General features: G+C 42.3%; 1 protein-coding gene across 3 annotated transcripts in view; it reads left to right on the top strand.

Annotated features, from left to right (window-relative positions):
- Positions 1-15,880, top strand: part of ACTN1 (actinin alpha 1) — a 220,814-nt gene that overhangs the window by 69,746 nt on the left and 135,188 nt on the right. The window lies entirely within an intron of this gene.

Raw genomic sequence — 15,880 nt, 5'->3', positions numbered from 1 at the left:
ACCATCAAAAGAAAGCTCTATTTGTGGGAAGAAAAGGACGCAAATTTTGTTTGGGTACAACATTGCATGACCGCGCAATTACCAGTTAAAGCAGCGCAGTGCCAAAGTGTAAAAAGACCTCTGGTCATTTACCAGCAAAATGGTCCGGTCTGAAAGTGGTTAAATATTAATATCTCTGCTTCTAGAGCAATTTTCTTTTTTACCAAAACAACAAAAACAAAGTGAAGAAGGGGAAAATAGGAACAAGGATGAACTCAGGCGTGTTTGCAACCCGCACGTGCAGAGCCCTCCAGGAAGTCGGCACTGCACAGCGCTAAACACAGGCAGTGAGACATTTCTAGATCTGTGCAGCCGTGGATCAGGAAAAATGTCTCACTGCCTGTGATTAACGATGTGCAGTGCCAACTTCCTGGAGGGCTCTGCACGTGCAGGTCGCAAACACATCTGAGCTCATCCTTAAATAGGAAGGGAGAGAAAAAAAAACTACCTTAGTAAGCTACCATTGCCTGACAACACATAAGTTGTTCACTTTTAAATGTATAGCAAGAGTCTGACTTTCTTTCCCATTGTAGTCATTTTATATCATATGGCATGTGTGTGTGTGTGTGTGTGTGTGTATATATGTATGTGTGTGTATATATATATATATATATATATATATATATATATATATATATATATATATATATATATATATATATATATATATATACATACATACATACATACATACATACATACATACATACATACATACATACATACATACATACATACATACATACATACATACATATATACATATATATATATATATATATATATATATATATATATATATATATATACATACATACATACATACATACATACATACATACATACATACATACATACATACATACATATGTGTGTGTGTTTTTTTTTTTTTACACAAGCACTGAAAGTTAAAAACCAATGCCAAGGTTTGACAAATGAAAAAATTTATCAATTTTCACAATGCCATTGAACCTTTCTTTATAAGAAAATGCTGACCTATATGTACTGTGGATATTTTTAATGATAATCTGCATAGTCCTCTTGCGTTTACTTCTGGTAATTTATTTTATCTCTTGAGAATGTTGCTTTTACTACCCTGTTGGATTTTTAATGCATTCTGTATTATGTGGAATGAAATGGGAGAGGGGATGAGAGGGAAGCCACTACAGCTCCAAGGTGAGGTGGAACCTCTACAATTGCAGAGTGGGCAGGAAACCCTTAGAGCTCCCAGGTGGACGGGTGGGTACCCTTAGAGCTCCCAGGTGGACGGGTGGGTACCCTTAGAGCTCCCAGGTGGACGGGTGGGTACCCTTAGAGCTCCCAGGTGGACGGGTGGGTACCCTTAGAGCTCCCAGGTGGACGGGTGGGTACCCTTAGAGCTCCCAGGTGGACGGGTGGGTACCCTTAGAGCTCCCAGGTGGACGGGTGGGTACCCTTAGAGCTCCCAGGTGGACGGGTGGGTACCCTTAGAGCTCCCAGGTGGACGGGTGGGTACCCTTAGAGCTCCCAGGTGGACGGGTGGGTACCCTTAGAGCTCCCAGGTGGACGGGTGGGTACCCTTAGAGCTCCCAGGTGGACGGGAGGGTACCCTTAGAGCTCCCAGGTGGACGGGAGGGTACCCTTAGAGCTCCCAGGTGGACGGGAGGGTACCCTTAGAGCTCCCAGGTGGACGGGAGGGTACCCTTAGAGCTCCCAGGTGGACGGGAGGGTACCCTTAGAGCTCCCAGGTGGACGGGTGGGTACCCTTAGAGCTCCCAGGTGGATGAAAGCTGTATGGCTCCCTGGTGGGTGGGCATCCCTACAGCTCCAAGGTGGGTGGAAATTCCTACAGCTCCAAGGTGGGTGGAAATTCCTACATATGCTAGTTGGGTAGGAATTCTTACAAATCCAAGGTGGTTTGGAACCCGAACAGTTCCAAGGTGGGAGGAACCTCTACAACTCCAAAAACCTCTATGGCTCCATGTTGGGCATCCCTACAGCTCCAAGGTGGGCAGACACTCCCATGACTTTAAGGTGGGAGGACACCACTGTGGCTCCAAGATTGACAGGATAAAATACTAGTTTCAAGATGGGCGACACACCTAAAGCATCAAATTGGGTGGGAACGCCCACAGCTGCAGGAGGGCAGAACTATGGGACCCTATATAATTTCTGGAGTCACCAATGCGCACAAGCCATTGGATGGCTCACCCCACCAGATATCATTTCACGTGTTTTTGAAAAATGTACACAGTCGTGAGAGCAAACGATATTGCCATCATGTAATGGCTGAATTGTGAACGATAAATTGTTCAATGGACATTAATCCGGTTCTCGTTTCTTTTGCTTCTGGGTCACATATGCGCAGTACCAACAGTTCAGTTTTTAATGGGGGAGAAACACATTCATCTTTAAATTTATCGTCCGTTCGCCAGTCGTGTCTGTGAGTGTCAGTTTTACAATGCCTCATGGGACGTGTAGTTCCACAACAGCTGGAGGGCTGTCGTTTTGAGATCCCTGCTCTAGCGTATGGGCGCCATTACCCTTTGGGGAACCAAATTCTAAAGTTTGGCATAAAGTTCAGTGTGAAAAATAGCTAAATTTTAGTCAAATTTAAAAATACACGATAGTCTGGTGTGATCATCGACCACATTTACTCCCTATACTAATTAACGTTTGATTTGGAACAGATCTGTTTGATCTAGTCACTAAAATCTACCACCTTAGACTAGTGCAAAGTATACTGTCAGGTGCTACCCATGGCAATTGTACAAACCATAGATCTAATTGTGGATGATTTGGACCAATCTGCAATTTCTAGTAAGAACTGTGTGATTTTTGTTGAATAAAAAACAAATACCTTGTATAAGGACCTGTTGTATCATGCAACCCAGCGCCTACAGGCGATTCAGTTCGCATTGTGCGCTATATAAGTATTTCATTCATTCATTCAACCCTTTGATTGTGCACTTCCCTGAGCAGAGATCTGTAGCTTGCATCACTCAGTATTGTTGCCTCATCTCCATGATACATAATAAATCTAGCAGTTGTTAAATGACATGTGTATTGCTTGCACAGCGATGAGAGCAGGAGATACCAATCGCAGGAGGCAAAGGCTCTGAACACCTGTATGCTATTTAGGTACCGTTCTATTTTTGTAGAAGTAGATTCTGTTTCCATGACATAATCCCTATGCCTTCAGGGCTGGTATCAAGCACAAGATGAACTGTCTGCATATGTCTAATGCTGGATTTTAACAGGAGCAACATTTTGTAACTAACCATTTTTATGCAATATTTAACTATTATCTGTATTTTAGATGCTTCAATAAAAAATTATTTCACATAAACTTGTACACACTTTCCATAGACGGTTGGGAAGCTCAAATACAGCGAGTAAAATAAGTATTGAACACATCACCATTTTTATAGGTAAATATATTTCTAAAGGTGCTATTGACATTAAAGTGGTTGTATACCCAAATTATTAACTTTTACCTACAGGTAAGCCTATAATAAAGGTTAACCTGTAGGTAAAATGAATATCTCCTAAACCTGTACGGTTTAGGAGATATTCACTTTGCATGCAGCCGCTGATGTCAGTGAATGCCCGGCCAAAGATCCGGCAGACGCTGCCAGACCTTGCCGGGAAGAAAACTCCTGTGCACATTCGCGGGAGTGACGTTATCGCAGCTCCGACCGCTCACAGCGCCGGAGCCGTGAACCCAGAAGACACGCTGAGGGCAAAAGGTCAGCTCCCTCGGTGTGGACCGGGTAAGACACTGACGCCTTTTTCTAAGGTAAGTATTTCATAATGAGCTAGTATGCACTGCTTACTAGCTCGATATGCCTTTGCCTTACAGGTTGTAATTTATTTTCTTTTGTCCTGCAGGTTTTCCTGCTTTAATTTTTCACCATGTGTCGGTAACAACCCATGCAAACCATACATGCAAAGAAACCAACATGAATAAGTTCAGAAATTAAAGAAGTCCAGCCAAAGCTTGCTTGGCTGGACTTCTCCTATGGATCACAGGAGTTCAATTCATTTTGCACTCCTGTGACCCATTTTGAGCAGAGAGCTGGCTGAAGTGCGCTCTCTGCTGACGTCACCAATGTCGATCCAGGCACCGCGTCATCCCAACCACAGGGTCTGGATCTGCCAGGTGCCAAGACTGACACCTGGCTCAGGCTTTCAGCGAGCCACTGAGATCCTGAGACTGTCGCTCTGCCCCCTCCACAGGTCAGCACTCCAGTGAGCGAGGGGAGAGAATAGCAGAGAGCTGTGACTGACAGTCTACTCTACAGCTCTGTGCTCACGGCGCTTTGAAAACCGAGTGATGAGCGGTGTTCAATCGCTTGGTTCTTATTGTGGAGGCGCCGGGGGGCCAATGCTGCATCCACCTAGGTAAGTATGAGTGGAAGAAAAAAAAATCCTTTACGTCTCTTAAGTTATGTCTTAAAAAAAAAAAAAAGAAAAGAAAAAATGGATTGACACAGGGAAAAATCATTGAACATAGTAACTAAAATGTATTTAATACTTCATACAATATCCTTTGTTGGTAATGACAGCTTCAAGACACCTCCTGCATGGAGAAACTAGTCCCATGCATTGCCCAGGTGTGATTTTGGCCCATTCTTCCACAAATCTTGACAGTTCCGTGGGCCTCTTCCGTGAACTCTGATCTTTAGTTCTTTCCATAGATTTTCTATTGGATTCAAATTAGGTGCCTGGCTGGGCCATTTAGGCAGCTTTATTTTCTATCTTTGAAACGGAGAGTTTCCTTGGCTTTGTTTTTGGGATGATCGTCTTGCTGATATGTTCACCCTCATTTCATCTTCATCATCCTGGTAGATGGCAGCAGATTTTTATCAAGAATGTCTTAGTTTTTCCATTTATCCTTCCTTCAATGATATGAATGTTTGCAAGTACCGTATGCTGAAAAACAGCCCCACACCGTGATGTTCCCACCTCCAAACCTCACTGTTGGTATGGTGTTTTTGGGGTAATGTGCCGTGCCATTTGACCTCCAAACATGGTGTGTATTATGGCCTCCAAAGAGTTAAATTTTGATCTTTTCATCTGACCAGACTATATTCTCCCAGTATTTCATAGGCTTGTCTGAATTTTTTGCAGCAAACTTTAAACAAGTTTCAGCATGCTTTTTCTTTAGCAATGGAGTCATGGTAAGCATGCATATAAACCATGGCGGTTGAGTGCATTACTTATTGTTTTCTTTGAAACAATTGTACCTGCTGGCAAGAAACGCCGGCAACTTGATTGCTTTTTCTAAATCTTTATTGAGCACTAACAGCAGTGCAACATCTAAATGGTACCTGCCCTTTCCAGGTCTTTCTGGAGATCTCCATAAGTGATCCTTGGTTCTTGGGCAACTCTTCTGATAATTCTTTTCACTTCTCTGTCAGAAATCTTGAACACCTGAGCGTGGCTGGTTTATGGTAAAATTATGTTCTTCCTGTTTCTGGATTATGGCCCCAACAGTGCTCACTGGACCATTCAGAAGTTTAGAAATCCTTCTGTAACCAATGCCATCAGTATGTTTTAGCAACAAATAAGCTTGTGAAGGTCTTGAGAGAGCTCTTTGCTTTTACCTATCATGAGATGTTTCTGTGTGACACCTTTTTATAGGCCATCTATTGAGACTGAACCAGCTGATATTAATTTCCCCTGACAAGGGGCATGATTGCTTTCTAATTACTGATAGATTTCAGCTGGTATCATGCCTTTTTACACCTCCCTTTCTTCATGTGTTAAAAAATGTTTCCCCGTGTCATTCCATTTTAGTACACATAACTTAATTTTTGAACTTTGTTTGTTTTGGTTTCTTTGTATGTATGGATTGCATGGGTTGTTACCGAAATGTGGTGAATTTAATGTCAGTAGCACCTTTAAAAAATGGTGATGTGTTAAATACTTATTTTACCCGCTGTATATCTTGAAAAAAGACATTATAGCATGATAACAAATCCTATAAACTATGGTCAACAAGATGTATGGAGGCTGCCATTGCAATATGTTTAGGTCCCAGTCCTGGAACGACCATGCAATAAATGAGTGTCCGAAAAGCATCAGAGCTACTTATCTCTATACTTGTTCCGGGTCAGCGTGTCAGATGGCATTGAAGTCAAAGCATCAGAATGACATTTGCGGAACTAGTAGAGTTTAATAATGGCAGCCTCCATTAATCTCTCATGTCAGTGTGCTTTTAACAAAAGGGATGCACAAATTGACATTTTCAGTAAACTTCAAGTGCTGTGGGGGTTAACACTGGACCTGTCATAAGCAACCCTGAAGGTTGCTGACTGCCCGTCCTTTCTGTTTCATTCATAGAAGCTGTACTACCATGACTTCCAGCAATGAAAAGTACTCTGTACTTCTTCTTTTTTTTTTTTTTTTATATATATATATATATATATATATATATATATATATATATATATATATATATATATATACTAAACCTAGGCTTAAATAAATTATAGAAATGTGAAAAAAACACGAAATAAAGTGTATTGTACTCATACCTCCCAACTTTCTTGATGGCAAAGAGGGACACCTTTTAATAAAAAGGATACACCCCTGCCATGCCCCTAGTTAATGGTTCATGAAGATGTTATGTGCAAAAGAATAATTTGTAAACCTAGAGGTGTGCCTTTTTTATTTTATTTTATTTTTTTATTTTTTTACTACTACTTTTACACTTGCACACAAGAGTAAAATGCACTTTGATCAGAACGGTACTGTGTACAGTTTTTTTTTTTTTTTCTTTTCCTGATAGCAGTATTGTATGCTCTGTAGGCTCTGGGCCTATTCATGCAGTGTTTAGGTTGTAGCATTTAGCTGTATCAAATCCAGAAAAATCTGTATATGTTTTTGTTTTATTGTTTTAGCAGCACGCATGCAAATGTTTACACACATCACATAAATTGACATGTCCATATGCACCACCGCTGTTGCCTATGGAATTCAGGGCCAGGGAGAGGGGGATGCTAACTGAGTTGCAGCGAGGAAAAAGGTAAGTATATCATCTTATACTAGGGATGCACTGGAAATTAGTGGGCGAAAATGTGGTTCTCAGCTTTTTGCTGAGAAAAAAAAAAGGTGCAGCTTTAATGGTTGCCAAAACCACACGTGATTTTGCTTACCGTGTGTTTTTCATAGGTCATGTAACTCAAAAATGCAACACGGGTCTGTTTTTGATATATTCTTCCGGTGTTTTCAATGCATTTTAATCGGGACATGCGTTTTTGGTGCACGTTTTTTTTTAACTGACCACAATTGCACCAAAAAATTAAAAAAAAAAAATTTTTTAACACCACAACAGAAGCTCAATGGACCACTGAAGACATGCATAACATTTTTAAATGGATGCATTTTTTTTTTTTTTTTTTTTTTGAGCTTTTCATTTTAGAAAACTGTTCGGCGTGAAAGCAGCCCATCAGCTGAAAAGGTGCCAATAATGTCCGAAAATAGATATTCATTTAAATTTATGATGTTAATTTAAAGTCAAATATAATACAATAACGTGTATGTATGTATGTGTGTATAATATAAAAAAATCTCACAAACACACACTTCATTTTTATTTATTTTTATTTTTTTTAAACGTCAATTTCAGTTTTGACCAAGTGCATCCTGAATTTCCGGTTTCTGCACCAGAAGTTTCATTTTGGTGCACCACTACCTTGTACAAAATGAGCTGTTACCCTTAAGTATGGAGGGAGGGGTCCCTTTTTATTCCCTATAGACTTTAACTTTTTAATATCCTTATGAACTGCTGTAAAGAGTGAATTATGCTGCATTACTACCTACTCATATCTCCAAGGCTCAGCTGAATTTCCTATTCTTGGCCACCAGACCATGAACGCCCATTTGTGGTGTTAACCTTTGTTTTGGTACAGAAGCATTGTATTTATAACATAACTAATTGCTACTTTGTCATAACCTGGTATTGTGTCATCATGCAGTTATCATAAACTGTTGTTTTGTGCATTCTTTGACATATTCATATTAGTGTTGTAGCTTTTCAGAAATTCTCAGGTAACCTCGTGTCTTCAGAACAGGAAAGAGTTAGTCAGGGCGCTTGTGTGTTCACAAACCCAGGAAGTGCGGTGAGCTATGACTGTTAGAAACCACTGACTGTGACTGTTGTAAAGTGCTTGGCCCGATGTCTTGGTTATTACCTCATAATCCTGGGCACAGAAAAGCCATTGTTCTGCCCTTTTCTATAGGTGTTAGAAATGGATCCTTACAGTCTATGCTATAATAACAGACTATTATGTTTACCTCAGGGGTTGACGTGTTTATGTAGCATGGTCTGTCCGTAAAAACAAAACCTGCATGGGCTAAAAACTGCAATTTCAGCATTTTACTAAAAACACTTGGGTTTTCTGATTCTCCTACACAATGCTAAATGCAATGTGCTGTTAGGAGTTGAAAATTAAAGAGAAAAAAAACATTTACTTGCGGGGGGGGAAAAAATAAATAAAAAATTTTGCCTTCAAATGTGAATAATGTGTTTTGGATCCAACACTTTGTCCGGCCCTTGGGGCCCCATTTCTAACACTGCCACCAATGATGGAGCAATACTTACTGCACTGACATCAAGGATAAGGCACTATTGCTCCCAATTGCCACCCAGGATGGGGCACTATTGCTCCCAACTGCCACCCAGGATGGGGCACTATTGCTCCCAACTGCCACCCAGGATGGGGCACTATTGCTCCCAACTGCCACCCAGGATGGGGCACTATTGCTCCCACTGATGCCTTGGCATTTTCTACTTCCACTGGCCACACTCTGCCCCCCCCCCCCCCTAAAGTCTGAAGCTCAGTAAACTGACCCTTTGTTTAGAAAGTTTGGAGACCCCTGGACTAAGGGGACCATCTTTTAAAGTGGCTGTATGTCCTTACAATGGCCATACCACAAGTTAAAAACCTATAAAGCACAGTGATGTTCTTTAGAAATATATGTTTAGTACTTAGGCTAGATTCACACACATGCAGGTTGGGAACCAGTGTGATTATGCCCAGCAGACTGCGCATTTTCAGGTGCGGGAAATCGCATGGTGCCACAGCGTGCAGCTGCCCTGTGGGTGCATTTTATAAAAAGGCTTGTGGACTTTTTCCCCTGCATTTCCTGAAGCTACAGCAGCCCATTCAAATGAATGGGCTGCTGTGCCCGTGCAAAAGTAGCTGCACAAAACGCAGAGGTGCGACCTTAGGTTTCACTCCCTTCAGTGCTCCAAAGCAAGCAAAGCATCATTTATTTCAATAAATCAAGAAAGCCTGTCAAATCAGTGGGCTCCATTCACAAAGCTGCATTTTACCACATTTGTGTAGGGTGTAAGGTACCGCCCAGCATTTTTTCAAAAACTGTTTTTAAAACATTCACTAAAATATACTAAAATACTGCATGGGTTATTTTATGAAGTCATGCGGTCTTTTAGTAGTGAAAGTGTGCGGTAGCCGGCATCCTTACCACAAGCTGTCAATAGCTGATTGTTAAAGTGGTGTTCCACACACCAAAAAAATAAAAATGCTTAAAATTCATAAAAAAAAAAAGGAAAAAAATTGAACTCTCCTCTAAATGCCTGTTGCTAGGGGGTCCCTCGTAGTCTGCCTCCTTCAGTGCCCGGGCACCTGACGTCCCTTCCTCTCGGCACAGGAAGGGTTCAGCTCCGCCCCCTCCCTCCTGTAAGGCATCTGGGACACGTGACAGGTCCCAGATGACTGCGCGGCCAATCACTGCACGCGGCGCCACTCGCGCATGCGCAGTGGGTGCCAGGCTGTGAAGCCACAGCCGGGTGCCCACAGTTGCAATGCCAGCACCACCGAGCAGATCTGGGGCCGAGCGGAGCTTCAACCCCCCCCGCATCTCTGGACCCTGGAACAGGCAAGTGTCTGATTATTAAAAGTCAGCAGCTGCAGTATTTGTAGCTGCTGACTTATTTTTTAATAGATACTCCTCTTTAAGGACGCTGGCGGCAGCCCTCTCCTTAACAACCAATAACTGTCATGGTTGTTATGATGGTGACTGCTGGTTCCTTAAACATCGCATGCCAGGACCACGACTTATTTATCGCATGCACAGTTGAAAAAACTATGACTAAACTGTTTTATCTTTCAAAGGATTTGTAATTTTGTTTTCAATTGTAATTTGAGGTAGGTTGACCTCACTTTTCTTTACTGCAGGTAAGCAATGCAGCTTGGTCACCAACCTGCCCTCAGCCTGGGATTGAGGAGGGTATTAAAAGCAGCACAGTGATGACTCCCCTGCTATTCCTGGAAATCCAGGACTGTAAAACGGTGAAAAAAAACATGATGTTGAGTGGGACGGGAAACAGAGGTTGTTCTATCATTCTTGTGAAGTTTGAACCTGGAAGCGCTCACCTCTGAGCACTTCTGGGTTCAGAGCTGTTAGCTCCTGGCTAGGAGAACCAGGGAAAGCAGCGATTGAGAACAGTGTGTCCTTGATCTGAGTTGCCTGTAATGTAAGTGCCATTATTTAGGAGCGTCCCCTTGTGAAAGCATTAAATTATAATAAAATTCACTTTTGTTTAAAGCCAAGTTCACGCCTAAGATGGATGTGGATGACAGCAGGGGGTCTGGTGCATCCCTGTTCTCCATTTCAGGGACAAATCGGGCCCAAATTTCTGCTTGAATTTGGACCTGAAACTGAGCCAAAGATGCCCAGGACTCCTGCGCAATGCGCTCCGCAGCCACCCCTGAGATGTGCGAGTCGGCTCCATTGAGAGACGATCACAATCTCCCGTCATGTGAATTAGATGCAGATTTCTCCACATCCAATTCACACTAGTTTGACCCCAGCCTAAAAAATTAGTGCACATGTTTTTGCAAGTACGGTTTAGCCTTTTACGTAAAAAAAAAAAAAAATGTGAAATTAAATTTTTTATTCTTGTACTATATTTTTTAATTTCACATGAGCACACACAAAGCCACATGCTGCGTAATCCTCACACTGCGAAATGAGGAAATCATTTTAGAGCCGTTATTTATGGTTAACCCTAGGTTGATAAGTTGACGACATGTGAAGGTTTCTAAAGCATTGCCTATGGACAGTTTTGAGTGTCAATGTTTTTTGCCATGTTGCGGGAGCGTGTGGTTTTGAATTTTGACATATTTGGTATCTATTTCATTGGCGTTGCCTCATCTTTTTTGTTTTGTTGAGAAAATATTGCTTAAAGTATAACTAAAGGAAAAACTTATTTTTTTTTTTGTGGATGAACTGGAATTGGAACCCCTGTCAGTTGTTATTGCTGTAAGCTCCCAGTTAAGGAGATTCATCCTCTCTATTTGTCCTGCTTACCATTATTATTGAATGTGAACGTATGAAAAAAATCCCACATTTTGGGTTGTCCTCTGAAAAGTAATAGAGAGGAAATCTTCCAATGGGGACGCTAGTTCTGGTGACCTGACGATCCCCAAGGAACTCCCTTAATTTGCAGGGATTTCTTCCCACTTCCTGTTTGGCTATAGAACAGGAAGTGAAGGGAAATCTCCGTAGTGGGACACAGATGCTGGGGAAAAAAAATCAGACCGGTTATAACCCTCCCTTGCTTGAAAAAAATAAAAATGAAATTGTCTATAGTTCTACTTTTAAGAGTAAGGAATTACCTGTCCAAATAGATAACATTTCTGCTAAAAGTTCAGCTTGAAGTATATCCGAAGGCAAACTATTTTTTTTTAGTTTTGCAATGTATTAGAACCTCTGTCCGTTTTTATTGTGATCTGTGTCTCCGTTAGGGAGATTTACCCTTTCTATTCTGTCTACCAGCATCATGGAAGGTGAACGTAAATGAAAATCCCAAATTTTGGGCTGTCCCCAGAAAAGTAAACCTTCCAATGAGGACACTAGTTGAGACAACCTGGGGGTTCCCCCTGGGATTCCTGTACTTTGCAAGTATTCTCCCTCTCTTCCTGTTTGGTTATGGTACAGGAAGTGAAGGGAAATCTCCCCAATGGGACACATGGCAAAAAAAAAAATTTAAATTGTTAAAGTATAGAAATAATTTATTATCCTCTCATAAGATTTAAAGAGCCCCTCTTCACAAATAGTTTTTTTGTCTTTGTGTAGGATTGCTATGAAGATGCTAAAAGCAGGGCAAACTTGCATATGTTTTTATTATAAAAGTGTTGTAATGCAATGGCTAGATTATATTACCTTTTTCTAAAGCCCAGTTACTTTTAGTGCCTAAAGCTGAACACGGGAAACCTAAATAACACTCCTTGCAGTGCTCCTTTATGTATAGGGGACATGGTAAAATACATTTATTTTCCAATTGTTTTTATTTAGCAAGAAAAAACAATTAAAATATAAAAATAAAAAAAGAGGTTTGAATAAAGCACAATGACTAGCAAAATTTTAAATGTGCTTGAAATATCGCACAATAGTAGAAGATAAAGAGGCCTACATAGCATATAGACCAGAAGCCCACACAATGTCGTAAAACCGTTTCTTACCCAATCCTCCTTTCATTTGGGTCCCCGCAGCCTCTTCTTTCCTATGGTATTTGCTTCAAGCCTTGTCTCTCCCCCCACTGTGGGGGTCACTGGTTTTTGTGTTCGAAAGGAAGATGTTTTTAAGAGGATCTGAGCAGTGCCATCTTGGGTCCTCTGACGTCATTGAGACTGATGCAGGGACCATACCATAGAACTGGATGTGAGAACGCTAATGAACAGTCCATCACCAGAGTATGGGGGAGCACCATCTGCCAGGGGAGCAGAGGATCAGTTAAGTAAAACTGCTTTTGCTTCTCCTAGACCTAGACAAGCCGTTAGCCCATGCAGTGCAGTACAGCCCCACTGCCAGGGAGGGTTTTTAGGTTTAGGAGTTGGACTTTAAAGTGGAACGCCAACCAAAAGTTTTGGTTAGAGTTGGGAAGAGTTAAAGTGTAAGTTCACCTTTTTACAGTAAAATCTGTAAGGTGAACTCGCACAGATCCCCCTTCTCTCTACCCAGCCCCCCCATCCCACAGAACTGTACTGCCGCAATCGCCGGTTCTAAGCCCCGGTATATCTGCGCCAGGAGCCCAGGGCTTAGACATCCTCTCTCCAGTCTCGTGTCTGCTCCGTAGCTGACAGGACGAGCTATGCGGCTGTAGATTGGTCGGCGTTGACCAATTAGAATGCTCCAAAGCGCCCTGCTGACAGGGTATGTTTTGGACATTCACCTCAGAGGATTTCTAAGCCCTGGGCGGATATACCAGGGCTTAGAACTGCGGTGGTACAGGTCAGCAGAACCGCTTGAGGGCAAGGAGGGGGACCTGTGTAAGTTCACCTATACAGAGTTTTCTGTAAAGGTGAACTTACCCTTTTAAGTTGATATTAAAGCTTTGGATATTTTTACATTAAAATAATAAACATGTCATGCTTGCCTGGTCTGTGTAGTGGGTTTTGCACAGAGCAACCCCAATCTTCCTTTTCTCAGGTCCCGTGCCAGCGATCCTAGACCATAGGCGTGCACAGGGGGTGTGCCGGATATGCCTTGGCACACCCTAATCCAGGGGTCAGCAACCCGTTGATCACAATCTACCTGTCGATCATGGGCAGGTGGTGGGTAAACCATAATTCTACCTGGGCAGGAGGGGCAGCGTTAATTGGATCTGATCTGTATATTAGTTCTGCAGCCATTGAAAGTCTGCTTCTCCTCTTTTCCCTCCCGCCGGCATTCCGTGTCAGGAGGAGGAAAATACAGTGGATCAGAACCAGTATATGCCACCCCCACCACCCCTACTGTCCCTGTTCCTCTTCTTTTTTTTTTTTTTTTTTTTTCAATACCAATCACTCAACATGTTCCTTTATAACTGAAGCATAGTAAAGTGTTTTGTATGCTTCAATTTGTGAATTAACAGGAAGCCGTTCAGCACAGAGCACTTGCCATTCATTCATTGTCCAGTGCAGCTGAGGCTGCAGACAAAGGGACTGGGAAATCTCTGTCCTCAGTCCCTTTCTCTGTCATAAAAGTGAGAGATCATGGGTCTGTTTAGACCCCTGATATTTTACCAAAGCCGCCAATGAGGCTCCTAAAAAAGTTGTAAAAAACAGTATTGTAAAAAAAAAAAAAAATTTTTTTTAAATTGTAACAAATATTTTAATAAATATTAAAAACGACTGACACCGTCCACTGCCCTGGTGACACGTCCATGTTTTGATGCATTTGAAAATGTGTGTTTACATTTTATTTATCAGAGTATGTGTGGTTTTTCATGCACAGGCACATGTGTTTGAGCTCTGGGGTGCACACCCAATGCAATAGGCTGCACACACGTATGACCCTCCTTCTAAGTGCCCACTGAGCAAGCAATTTGCTGTGGGGGCACCCAGGCAGGCTCACTCCCGCCCCGCCCCTGTCTCTCCTCATTGGCTCACTGGCTGTGAATGACAGCAGCGGGAGCCAATGGCTCCAGCAGCTGTCTCATCTAATGAGGGAGAGCCCCACGGCACTGGAGGAAGATCGGGTTCATGTAAGTATTGGGGGGGGGGGAGGGGGCTGCTGCACAGAAGTAGTGTGTGTGTGTGTTTTTTTTTTTTTTTTATAACTTTCATGTATAAAATATATCGTGAAGGTAAAAAACCTTAAGCCTTTAGAACCACTTTAAGGCTGGGTTCACACTGCTGCGGGGGGAGATCCGGATGTGATTCGCACCGCAAATCACATCCGATCTCCGTAGCGATGCGAGTACAGCCATACAGATAGTATGGCTGAATTCGCAGCGCTCCCGCAGCAAACTCGCACGGGACCCTTTTTTTGGTCCGCAACAGAATCGGATCGCATGGGGGTTCACACCATGCGATCCCATTCCTGTGCGAGTCGGCAGATCGCACTGCGATATGCGGACGGATCTGGGGGTGTCATTAACATAACATTGACACTCCCAGCCGTCCGCATAGGGCAGTGTGAACTGCCGGCGGGAGGTGTGCGATGCGGGAAAACGCCGTGGATTTGCGGCGTTCCCGCATCGCAGCGCTGTGAACCCGGCCTAAATGTAATTTCCATTGCTGTTGATTTGATTGATTTTCCTCCTACTGCCTAGTGTCTACCTCTTTGAAGTATAATAATCAACACACGACCGTGTACACCCGATGGACTTCCGGCTGAACGGACTTGCCCACACACGAGCGGACCAAAGTCCGTTCGTTTTGAACATGATGACGTACGACGGGACTAGAAAAGGAAGTTCAGTAGCCAATAGCTGCCCTTGCATCGTATTTGGTCCGTCAGACCAGCATACAGACGGACGGTTTTCCCCATAGAAATTGATTCGCTCGGACAGATTTGAAACATGTTCTATTTCTAGCTCCGTCTGAATTTTTTAAGAAAAAAGTCAGATGAAGCTCACACATGATTGTAATATCCGATGGAATGATTCCGTCTGACCTTTTCTGCTGGAAAGTCCGGTCTTGTGTACGCAGCAAAACATTAGCTATTATAGGTCCATGGACTACCCTGGTGCTTGAATGTCTTCAAATTTATTGTTGGTTGGTCTGACCCGTGTACGTTGTAATCGCCTAATCGAAAAAAAATTAAAAATAACAATTTCCTTATTCCTGAAACATTGGAAGAAATATCTGTTATTTTGGCATTTTTGTTTTACACATTTCTATATTTAGTGAGCTGGTGTAGCACACAAATGTCGGGTCCTTTAAAGCTTCCCTCTACATACTGTGGTCAAAGCATTTTTGCCAGAAGGGGGGGAAAAAAAAAATGTAAATTTTGTCCTTAAAGGCTGTACAATCGTGTGGGTTTTTTTTTTTTTTTTCGTCTTTTTTTACTCGGTCAGCACCAAAAAAGGCCTCTTCTGCAAAACGTGCAATGACACAGA

The sequence above is a fragment of the Lithobates pipiens genome, unplaced genomic scaffold, assembly GCF_037356315.1.
Source record: "Lithobates pipiens isolate NorthernLeopardFrog02 unplaced genomic scaffold, aLitPip1_a1.2 Scaffold_30, whole genome shotgun sequence".
Classification (NCBI taxonomy): Eukaryota; Metazoa; Chordata; class Amphibia; order Anura; family Ranidae; genus Lithobates; species Lithobates pipiens.
The sequence above is the reverse complement of the archived record's forward strand: the minus strand, read 5'-3'. Positions and strand labels throughout refer to the sequence as shown.